Consider the following 11,820-nt stretch of genomic DNA (forward strand, 5'->3'; position numbering starts at 1 on the left):
AATCTCCCTAGTTTCTAAGCAGAAGATTGGGTGCGTGAGGCCTACAAGGGGACAGGAGCCTGCTGGGGAGAAGTCTTAGCTGGGGAGGCTATAACAGACTGTTAGATGCAGCCCTAGAGGGAGAGCTATAGGAAAACCAAGTGCAGAATAATAGTTTGAGTCCAGGGAGGGCTAAAGGACTATTAATAGGCAGCAGGTTTAAAACAAACAAAAGGAAATATTTTTTCACACAATGCACAGTCAACCTGTGGAACTCCTTGCCAGAGGATGTTGTGAAGGCCAAGATTATAACAGGGTTCAAAAAAGAACTAGATAAGTTCATGGAGGATTGGTCCGTCAATGACTCTTAGCCAGGATGAGCAGAGATGGTGTCCCTAGTCTCTGTTTGCCAGAACCTGGGAATGGGCAACAGGGGATGGATCACTTGATGATTTCCTGTTCTATTCATTCCCTCTGGGGCACCTGGCATTGACTACTGTTGGAAGACAGGATACTGTGCTAGAGGGACCTTTGGTCTGACCCAGTATGGCCATTCTTATGTTCTTATATTAGATACACACCCTTAAAGGAGGATAACAGAGTACCCTGCACCAAGAGCTGGAACCCCAACAGAGGCTCTTGAAAAACTATTTTAATAGACTGACCGCAGGAAAGGGAGAGTTAACTTGAAAGTACCTGTTGTGTGTTTTTTTATTTAGAAGGAGGGGGAAACTGGGGCAGCAGATGGGCCTGGTGCTGGATTGGGTGATCCCCTTCTACAAGCCCATAGATGACCTATTTGCAGTTTCACCTGTTTATGAATATATATATTTGTAGTATATAAATAGAAGAGCCATATTTTCCTTGATTAATTGTAGTTTGCAAACAGTAGCAGGAAGTTTGACCACAGACAGGAATCAATTCAAGCCAGTAGTTCTTACTGTTAACATATAGTACCTTTAACAAATGAATGCAAATTAATGTGTTCCCTATTGTATTAGTGAAAGTAATTTAAGGTAGGAGTCACAAAGGTACTTAGGTGCCCAACATTTTCAGGTACCACTCTGATCTACAAACTGCCACCTAACCCTGTAGGTGCCTCGAGTCACTCAGATCCTAAGGTTTTTTAGTAAAAGTGCTCTAGGTGCCCATGTTTCAGCTTCAGAGCATGTGCACTACTGCCCCACTCTAGATACCCAGACACCTATCTCCCATCTAAGCCCCAGAGTGACTTACGAACAAGGGGAAAGACAGGTATTCGCCTGCCTAACTCGTGTGCAGGGCCTGATCCAGCAGACATACCCAGGCCACCTAACTCCAGAACACAGCTCAGGAGTAGCTTCCTTATAACCGTTAGCCTTGTGGTTAGAGTACTCATCCTGGATGTGGGAGATCCCCTGTTCAAGCCCCCCACTCCGCAGGAGAAGTTATTTGAACAGGAATCTACCATCTCACAGGGCAGTGCCCTAACCACTAGGCCATAAAGTCATTCTAACAGTTTATCTCCCTCAATTAATATTTAATTATTTCATTAGGTTGGTAGAGCTGCAATAGGAGAGATTGAAGGACACCCACATCAAAATGTCCCATATCCTCGTGGTTATGGATTTCATATGAGAGGTGACATCCCAGTTCAAATTCCTTCCCTTCATCAGACAGAGGGGGAAGTTGAACTAGGCATTTCCCACATCCTGGGTAAGTACCCTAATCGCTAGGCTAAAGGTTATTAGGGAGGGACCCTCCTCCTCCTCCTTCTGTGTGGAGTTAGACAGCCTCTGAGCACAGCTATCAGATTGGGCCCCACACATGATTTAGGCAACACCTGTCTTCCCCCAGTTCATGAACCACAAGCAAAGATAGGCACTGCCTGGCAGCCTGGACGTAGGTGCCAAACTCTGAGAAGGGCATGGCTTAGCACACACTCCTCTTGTCAGCATTAGCCACTGATTAGCTTAGGAGCAGGGCCGGTGCAAGGAAGTTTCGTGGCCTAGGCGAAACTTCCACCTTGCTCCCCCCCCCAGCCCTGCGGCAGTTCCCCGTCCCCCCCTCCACCCTGAGGCACCCCGTTCCCCGAGGCAGCTCCCCCCCGGGGAGCCGTGCGGCAGCTCCCCACCCCAGCTCACCTCTGCTCCGCCTCCTCCCCAAGCACGCCGCCCCCGCTCTAATTCTCCTCCCCTCCCAGGCTTGTGGCGCCAAACAGCTGATTGGCGCTGCAAGCCTGGGAGGCTGGAGAAGTGGAGCGGCGACCGCGCGCTTGGGGAGGGGGCATAGGAATGCTGTAAAAAAAATTGGGGGCACCGCTTTTTGGCGCCCCCAAATTTTGGTGCCCTAGGCAACTGCCTAGTTTGCCTAAATGGTAGCACCGGCCCTGCTTAGGAGGCTCCCCACCTAGTGGGCTGGCTTTGTGGCTTGTATTCTAAGATGCTTCTCTGTCCCCATGCATTGTACCAGGAGCCTGGGCACCTAACTCAGGCTTTGTGGATTTCAGTGTTCTTATGATTTTCTAGGCACCTAAGTTAGGCATTGTGACACTCAGAATCACAATGCCTAAGTCCCTTTTGTGGATCTGAGCCTTAATTTTTTATCATAAGTATATCACTTTCTCCTTATGGGATAGGACCGGGCAAGGAAACCTATTCTGGTGCATGTTTTTTTTTTTTTTTCCACACAGTATTTCTCCTCAGTCTAGGCCAGTGGTGGGCAACTTGCGAACCGCAGCCACTGGCAGCTGTGGGCAGCCGTGCAAATGTAAACAAACTGTCTGGCAGCCCGCCAGCAGATTACCCTGATGTGCTGCAGGTTACCCACCACTGGTCTAGGCAGTCTTGCAAGGAATCAGTTTAAAACTTGGGCCAACTCACTGTTTGGAGGTACACAAAAAAGTGATATCTGATGGAATCCATGTATTCATTTTGGTATCCCTGGCACCAATTTATTGGAGTGCCTAATTTTGTATGTTTGTGAGAAGAAAAAGTTCAGTGATTTTGCTTTGCATCTCTGTGAAAATGGTTTCTTCAGTTTCATTCTCTACGTTTGTACCCCACTGTGTGAACATAGGATTTAAACAGTCCCAAATCTTAACACACAATTCACTCAAAACTTGCAAATTTTCATATTATAACTGTGGATTTTGCAAAGTTATAAACTGGCCCAGCTTTTCTTGAAAATGAATCCGGTTTTTCTAGTTGTGTGTAAAACTTAGCAAGTCTTTCAACAAACCTGGCTTGGGTTTTTGGGTTCCACTTTTTCCACCATATGAAGTCAATAGCAAAACATTCATTGACTCCAAAGGAAGAAGAATTGGACTCTGTGTTTATCATGGAAACAAGTGAACTTTGTATAGATTTTTTGTCTGTTTTGGGGGGTACTAAATCAAGAAGCACTAAATTAATTCTCTTACAACTTGAAATATGTGTCCAATAATTGAGGAATACAGTTTGGAACAAAAGAATCCAGACGGGTGGAAAAAATCTATCACTTCGAAGTAATACATAGCTGTCCAATGAATGCTGAAAACAGTACACATGTTTGCAGCTAAAAAAAGCCTCTTCACTTCATGTATAATATTACTCAGACAATTTGAAATATGATCATGAAGTAGAGAATAGTGGCTAAGCGTTGTGGAATATGCTGGTCAAGAAGTTCTGAAAAATGCAGATTTTAAAAGTCTATGTGTGCTTATTGTACTTCAATTCAATATCCAGTGAATTTATCTTGCCCAAAGTATCTCTAGAAAGTGTCACCTAGTTACATACTTTTTCTGTAACATCTTTTAGATTCCATTCCTGATAGAAAATGAAGAAGAGGGACATTGTGACTCATAGCTTAGCAAAAGAATTTTGCCATTTTTGCATTTCACTTTTGTACAGTTACAATGCTTACTCCAGTTAGGTTGTAGATATCATGACTGGACCAAATTCTCCTTTCACTTTATGCTGGTACAATCTATTTGACTTCAGTGAGGAGAATAATATTTTAATTACCTTAAATTTTATCTTAAAAGCAGAAATGTTACCATATATTTATCTTTACTTTTGACCCTGCATTTGTGATTTCGTCTCATTTATTACATTTGACAAGATTATTTTAATGGCAAGAATAATACAAATATGATGCACATGCTCAGACTTGTACGTGTAGTGCCAAACAGAGGCATGTTAAGAGTGATGAATGGCCCTCAACAGTTCACTCATTTATCAAACTCCTACCAAACCTCTAAAAGTTCCTCCCCATCAAGCCATGTAAACCTGATCTACACTCCCTTCTCTCTTACCCAGATGCCCACAAAGACTCCATCTCAGTTCCATTCCCTGATCCCCTCAAGGGCTACGTGAACTGCTGGTTAAATAATGAAATGCATATTCATAGCACAATATTTAGAAGCTGGACTACGACCAACAATTACTTTCATACAGACTATCAGACAGTAAGAGTGTGTGGTCATGGACCTGCCACAAGCCTGGATTGGATTCAAACCAGTGAGTGAAAGACTCTGTAGCGGATTAACAACCTCTATAGATATGAAAGGCTGAATTATGAGTGTATAGTGAGAAGGGGACAAGGAACTTCCTGCCGCTTTCTGCACTCCACAGGAAAGAGCACTCATGTTCTCATCCCAATACAGACAATGGTCCTTTCATGTGGCTATGGGAGCATGCATCACCTGAAAGGGCCTCCACGGTGCATCAGCATGCAGCAGGCAGGTTACACTGGGAAAAGCAGGCTGCATCATTCAGTAGGACACTCTAGAGTCACCTGTGCTCCCCCAGTGCGAGGCAGCTCTGAAGAATCCCTGTGTTGGGTCTGCGGAAAAAATGACACAATTTAGTTGTGCACAACAGATCATTTGGAAAACTCCGTGTATTCTCTACCCACACAGAAAGGGAGTAACATTATACAGAAAACCTCATTGCAAATCATTTTCAGTGAGGGTGTATAGAAAGCTGTCATTTGTATGTTTTGCATGCATCAAATATCAGATTTGTAGAGTTTTCAGTGCTGGAAACTAAAACAGTCATGATCAGTTTTTTGGGGGGAAAATTGCTGTTCTCTGTCTGAATTTTCCATCATATAAGGCTAGGTCTACACTACCCGCCTGAATCGGCAGGTAGAAATCGACCTCTCGGGGATCGAATTATCACGTCTCGTTGGGACGCGACAATCGATCCCCGAATCGGTGCTCTTACTCCACCAGCGGAGGTGGGAGTAAGCGCCATCGATGGGAAGCCGCGGAGGTCGATTTTGCCACCGTCCTTACAGCGGGGTAAGTCGGCTGCGATACGTTGAATTCAGCTACGCTATTCGCATAGCTGAATTTGCGTATCTTAAATCGACCCCCCCGTAGTGAAGACGTAGCCTAATTTAGATTCAGAAATTGTTTATTCTCTGCCAGAGCTGGCATTATATATAGCTTAATAATAGTGCTATATAACTATCTATTACTATTTAAAATACCAAAGAATAGGTGTTGGATGAACACAGTAAAGAGAATCTACCAAAGCCCATGTGCTAGTAATACACGAGCCTTTAAACCTCAGTTTGTACTTCAGAAATATTCCAAATTCCTCTTTATACATTTAGCAAATTTGAGTTCAAGTTCTATCATGCTTCAAAGACGTAGCTTTGTGTCGGTACAGTTCTATACTGCTCTAAAAAGGGTGCCAGTGAGGTTTTGCAGGCAGAGTTTACTCCTAAATAATATTATTTAAGTAGCAGAGCTGAATGAAAATTGGAATTTCTCTCTTCTTGGAAATTCCAGTATTTCAGCACTGATTTTCATCTTGAATCACGTCAAAAATCAATTTTTCATGGAACAAAAGTTTACAATTTCTGTTTTGAAGTGTTTAAATTGTTCATGTTGGTGGTTGAACCAAATCAAAATATTTCATTGTGAGTTAGTTTCATCATTAAATTGTACCTGCCTATAGTGTGCAGTGCCTCATGGGACTTCTTGCTCAGGTGCCTTCTGACCTTATTCCTCCCTAATGGTCAGGGTTCCTGGATGATCTATATCTCCTATTTATGTGCCACAAGTAATGTGATTCCCATGAGGTATGACATATTTTGGTCAGAGGAGAGACTATAACACATCATGGAATATGGTGTCCAGCCAAGTAGCACCATATGGACTATGGAGACGTGAAGAACTCAAGCTACAACTTCCATGATACATGCCAGAACCAGAGGCAGACGCAGTTTAATTTTCAGTTCAATTCAACAGGTAAAAATATTTCAATGTGGGTCATACCATTCTGAAATGAAATTTTCATTTCAATTTTCCCAGTGGAACATTTTAATTTTGCAGAAACTGATTTTCTATCGAAAAATCATTTTGACAGGAAATTCCTGACAGATCTAATGAGTCGTAGCTAGAGCTGGTTGAAAAATGGGAAATATTTTTGTGAAAGTTTTACCTTTGGTAAAATTTGACAAACATTTTAATCACAATTTGAAAAATGTCCCGCCAGTCTATAGTTAGTTGAAAAATAGGATGAATTATTGGTGAAACTTTTTTCAAAAAAGTATTCTTTTTTATCCAAATTTAAAATTACAATGAAAAATGTCATTGAACAAAAATCAAAGTTCAGAAAATTTAGACCAGTTCTATTAGTAGTTTTTGTTATAACACTTATATACAAATGCAACCGTAAACAATATACAACTTCTGATTCCATACTGAAAGCGCTGAGAAATAGTGCCTACCTAATAAATGAGTACATGTAAAATAAGGATTAAAAAATCACAATTTACAAGTAGTTAAATAGCAGATTATAGCTAAAATGATAATTCTATGAACAAAGCAAAGTCATTGCACAACAGTAAGAACTCTGTCTCAACAAATTTTGTGTTGTTTATTAATGTAAGGATATGTAATCTTTTGCACAGAATTGCATTCTTAAAGCAGTGAGAAAAGATTCCTGTTTTTTTCACTGTGGCATGCACTGGATTTGATTAAAAAAGACATGAGAGTGAAGAGTTCAGAAGAAGAACATAAAATGAAAGAGGTCTCAAATCAATTTAATGCTGCTACTTCACAGAGGCAATAAACTCAGAAACCAAAATTCTTCAACTATCATGTACACTGCATCCAAAGGAATAAACTTTAGTACAGTGTGAAAATTATTCTTAACCATATCTGAGTCATAAATTATTCCAGAGTAAGCTCTGTAGTAAAGAACTGCAACAAGCTGCCAGGGGATATTTTGTCAGATTCACTAGAGAAGTATAATGCCAGACAAGATAAACATATTAAGTATGGTATAAAACTAATTCAGTCAATCCTACCACAATGCACTTGGATGGATTTCAGGAACCACTAGAGGTTCAAGGTGAAAGATTCTATGATCTAAATGGGAGGAATCTCGATTTAGAAGGATTCCAACTGTTGCCTTTAGGAGTAGTTTCTTTTTATATGCCTGCAGATTGGTGTCTACAGTACAGAATGATACAAATATCTTTATAAGTGTAAACTATGCCTCCTTGCTATGACACTATCTCCCTCTCTGTCGTGGCTAGGCCAACTATAGGTTGATAAGACTGCTACAGCTTTAGATGTGGGGTGTGAGTTTAGGCAGGAGCGACTCCTCTATTAAGAGCCAGAGGTGTCAGGTTCAATCCCTGCTGCTGCTGACCCACCCAGGGGCATCAGTGTTACACACACAACAACAATTGTAACAGTATTGTGTGTCTACAAAGTACTATCCTGACTTACACAGTGTTCTACATGCATTGCCTCTCAATAGATGATGGATTGAAATAATTGAGTACTCAATAAAACAGAATGTTTTCATATGACAATCATCTCCTACTGTGAATGAACACCCAAGCAAAGGAGTATTTATTAAAACTCAGCCTTAAAGTAAATGGACAAATTTTCATAGACGCATGTATTTTAAAGCCAGAAGAGATCATTAGATCATCTAGTCTGATGTACTATATATCACAGGCCACAGAATTCCAACCAGTTACCCCTGCATTGAGCCCATAATTTGTGTTTGGCTAAAACATACCTTGCAGAAAGATATCCAGTTGTGATTCGAGGACATCAAGAGATGGAGAATCCGCTATTTCCCTTGGTAGTTTGTTCCAGTGGTTAATCACATTTATTGTTAAAACTTTGTGCATTATTTCTAATATGAATTTGTCTGGCTTTAAATTCCAGCCATTGGTTCTTATGCTTTTCTCCACTATTTTCACAAGCTTTTTAATACCTAGTATATCCTTCTCTGTGAACATACGTATACCATTTTACTACTAAATTTACTTCCATAACTAATTGCTAGTATGTCAAACATCAGAAAATAAATAAAACAGACATACGATGGTTGCTTGGTGTACAGTACCATTATTTGAAAATTAAATATTGGTTGGTTGAGGAAACCTGCTTTGCTTCACATACCCCTCCTCCGCCTCCATTGATTATTGCTGTCTTTTGCTCTTTGTCTCTAAGACCATGTATATGCTGGGTAAAAGGTGTCATGTTAGAAATCCGCTTAACTAACATGTGGTAGGATTGACTGAATTAGTCCTTTACCATACTTAATACATTTAGCTTGTCTGGCATTACATTTCTCCAGTGGGATGGTAAACATGACTTAGCAACTATTGGAGACAGGCATATCGTGTTTTAAAATCAGTTAGCTGGTTGTGATTAATATAACCAGCTAACACATTTTCAAATATGATTATTATTTCCATACTAAGACCAAAATTGTGTTTAATGGCAATTTCATTAATATTTTGTGTATTTTCTAGAATACTCTATTTTCTTAAAGAAGGAGCAGATTCTGTTAGATTGACTCATGCAAGTAATGCCATTGAAATCAATTATGCAAAGTGCATGAGCAAGTACTAATCAAAGTGCATAAGGATTTGCAGAATGATTCCTAGTCTGTAAGCTACCCAGGGCATAAATCTTATCCTCTCCAATAGCAATGTGTAAATAACTATAATTAATCATTAGAAATAAAGTAAATCATTAGAAATCCAGTATTTATATTAAAAAAGTCCCATTCATTCCCTTTTCTTCAAGAAAGTGTGCAAAGGGGAAAGATGCACCCAAAAAGTGTTAACATGGAGGAGCCAAAACTATGCTTCTGTTTCCTCTCAAAATGTTTTCAGGGCCTCATGCAGGAGCAGGCATGGTAGATGGTGGTTAACAGTGTGCACCCCGTCTATAAAAGGGTAGTTGCGATAAACATACTGTATATGATGGGGAGAGCTACCCAGAGGATTTATTAAGAGTCTCTCCTTTCCCTAAATTTTATGAATAAAATGGTTTGCCTTTGTCTTACAAGGTTTGATTGGTTGACCCCAATTTCATGTACTACTACTAGAAGGCCAAATGCTGCCCTTGGGTGTGCTCAGGCATTTGTAGTGCAGAAGGGCCAAATTATGTTCTCATTTCTACATGTATGACCCCCCTCAGAGGTTGCATACTGTAACCAAAAGCAACATTTAGCCCTAGATATTAAAGAAATTTCAAATATGAACTGCAGCTAAATAATTGTCCTTGGCTCACTTTTTAAAGTGTTCTCATTGCAGCCCAACACAGAGTCCATTAAATGATCCTAAATTCCATTGTACTTAAAAAGAATGTCCAAATGAAGCCAAATGCCAGTGCCTTAAACTTGTAAATCCATTCGTAACACCAGCAGCTAATTGAGGTGTTTGATGCTTACAAATCTTTGTTAAAAATCATTAAGCATTTAATACCAAAACATCATAAACACTCTAATGTGCTCCTGAAGTCTAACTCAAAGTGGCTCATTAAATTTAATTCCAGTCATTTAAAATACTACGCTCTGTCTTAATAAACAGGAGGGGATTAATGTTCAGAGACTGCTGCAAGCCTTCAAACCTTGAAGCAGCTAGAAATCTCAGTCCATTAACATCTCTCAAGTCTATTAAACATCAGACCATGTGTGGTCCTGCAGATGATGCTTTGGTAGTTCAAGGAACATTTACAAAGTAAAATTCTATAATGATTTAAAGATGTAGACTATCCTTTCTACCCTGACAACATCTATCACTCCATGTAACTGAGACAGGTTTAGTGTATCACAGCTAAATCCTATTAATCAACTTTTTTTAGATAGTTTTCATCAGCAAAAGGAAACATACACTAGTTTTACATGTTGTCATCAGGCTGTACAAATAATAACACTATTCTGAATGTAGCTATCGTTCATTGCTGTCTAAGGTAGGAATATTTCTACTTATAATTTTTTTAAAAAATGAAGTTGCTGTTTAAATACCAAATTTCATGCAATGATGAATCAGTATACTTGTCAAGAAAATAATAGTTTAGTTTATCAGAAAATGGGATATATATTTTGCTTTAAGGTATTGCTCAATTAACTTATTTCTTTTTATTGCTCAATTATTATACCCCTACCTTGCATTTTAATGTTTGTGACAATCAGTGTGCATATACTATCGTGAATTGTTGCAAACTTTAAAATGGAAGGTAGAACTCAACTTATAGCAGCATATTCTCAAAATCTTTCTTGTTCAAATCAACCGCCCCCTTTGAGTTACATAGTCCAGGATAACACACCATGTCTGTGAAACGAGAATTCGTAACAAAAGCAATACTGTGAACTGGACCTCATGGACACGACCCATGTTTGACTCTGGTTCCTTAAATAATGGAACATAATAGACACTGTTGGGCCAAACTGTGAATCCCTTACCTCACACTAATTAGCACTTACTCCCATGAGTTAGTCTTACTGACCCTCCAGGGACTGCTCATATATTTAGATGCTCAACAACATGAATAAGGCATCCACAGTCTGGCTCTTTGTTTATTTTTTGCTTATTTGGGCTGAGAGAAGAATTGCCCCATATGTCAAGATCATAATTAAAGATGGACCCGAAGCAAACTCCCCAGATCCAAATATTCTCCAGTGTTGCCCTAACCTTTTTGGGACATTTGGATCTGCCTCTGTTCTAGACCACTGACCTCTGTCTCTATACTTGTATTATTGTGGTTATGATTATGATTATTAAATGTCTAAATCAAAAACCTAGATTCAGCATCTCCACCAACCCTGGATTTCCTTTAGCATTCAGAGTCCAACTTTGTGGCTCAGGCCCATGTCTAATTATAGCTTTTAAAAGACATTGATAATGTTTTCATAGCTGGAGATGTAATAGAATTCAAACTAAACATGTTGCATTAAGTGAAGTCTTGTGATTTCTAAGGTAATTTAATACACAGAGAAATCATTGGGATTAGCATTCTTATGGCTAGCTCCAGAAATTGCTGACTGTGATCATCTATCTAACAGGGTCAAGAGCTGTCATTTTTTGTCTCTTTCTAGTCTTTAGTCTCTCCTCTCAATCTGTTTCTAATGATTTCTTTCTTTTTGTGTTACGGTTTAAATCACTTCCAGTGTTTAAAAGATCAGCTCTTTGCAGTACTGTAGTTACTAGAATTCTAACTGGATTTTGAAGGTTCACAGCAACATGATCTTACAAACAAATCCACAACCTGAGCTGGAAAAAGGATCATGTCCTCAGGGCCGGCTCTAACTTTTTTGCCGCCTCAGGCAAAAAAGAAGAGCCCCGCCCCGCCGTAACACTCCCCCCCCTAGAGCTGCCCAAACCCCCGGAGCGCTGGGCCGCCGAACCCCCTCCCCCCCGAACCGAGCCACCGAACCCCCGCCCCTGAGTGCCGCGCCGCCCACACCTCCGGAGCGCCGGGCCAGGCCGCCAAATCCCCCGCCCTCCCCCAGTGCCATGCCGCGCTGCCGAAACACCACCCGCACTGCCCGGCCCAAACAAAAAAACAAAAACAAAAAAAAAACCCCTCGAGCACCACCCCGCCGAACAAAA

This window comes from Terrapene carolina, unplaced genomic scaffold (genome assembly GCF_002925995.2).
Source record: "Terrapene carolina triunguis isolate 2854851 unplaced genomic scaffold, T_m_triunguis-2.0 Scaffold68, whole genome shotgun sequence".
In the NCBI taxonomy this organism is placed as follows: Eukaryota; Metazoa; Chordata; order Testudines; family Emydidae; genus Terrapene; species Terrapene triunguis.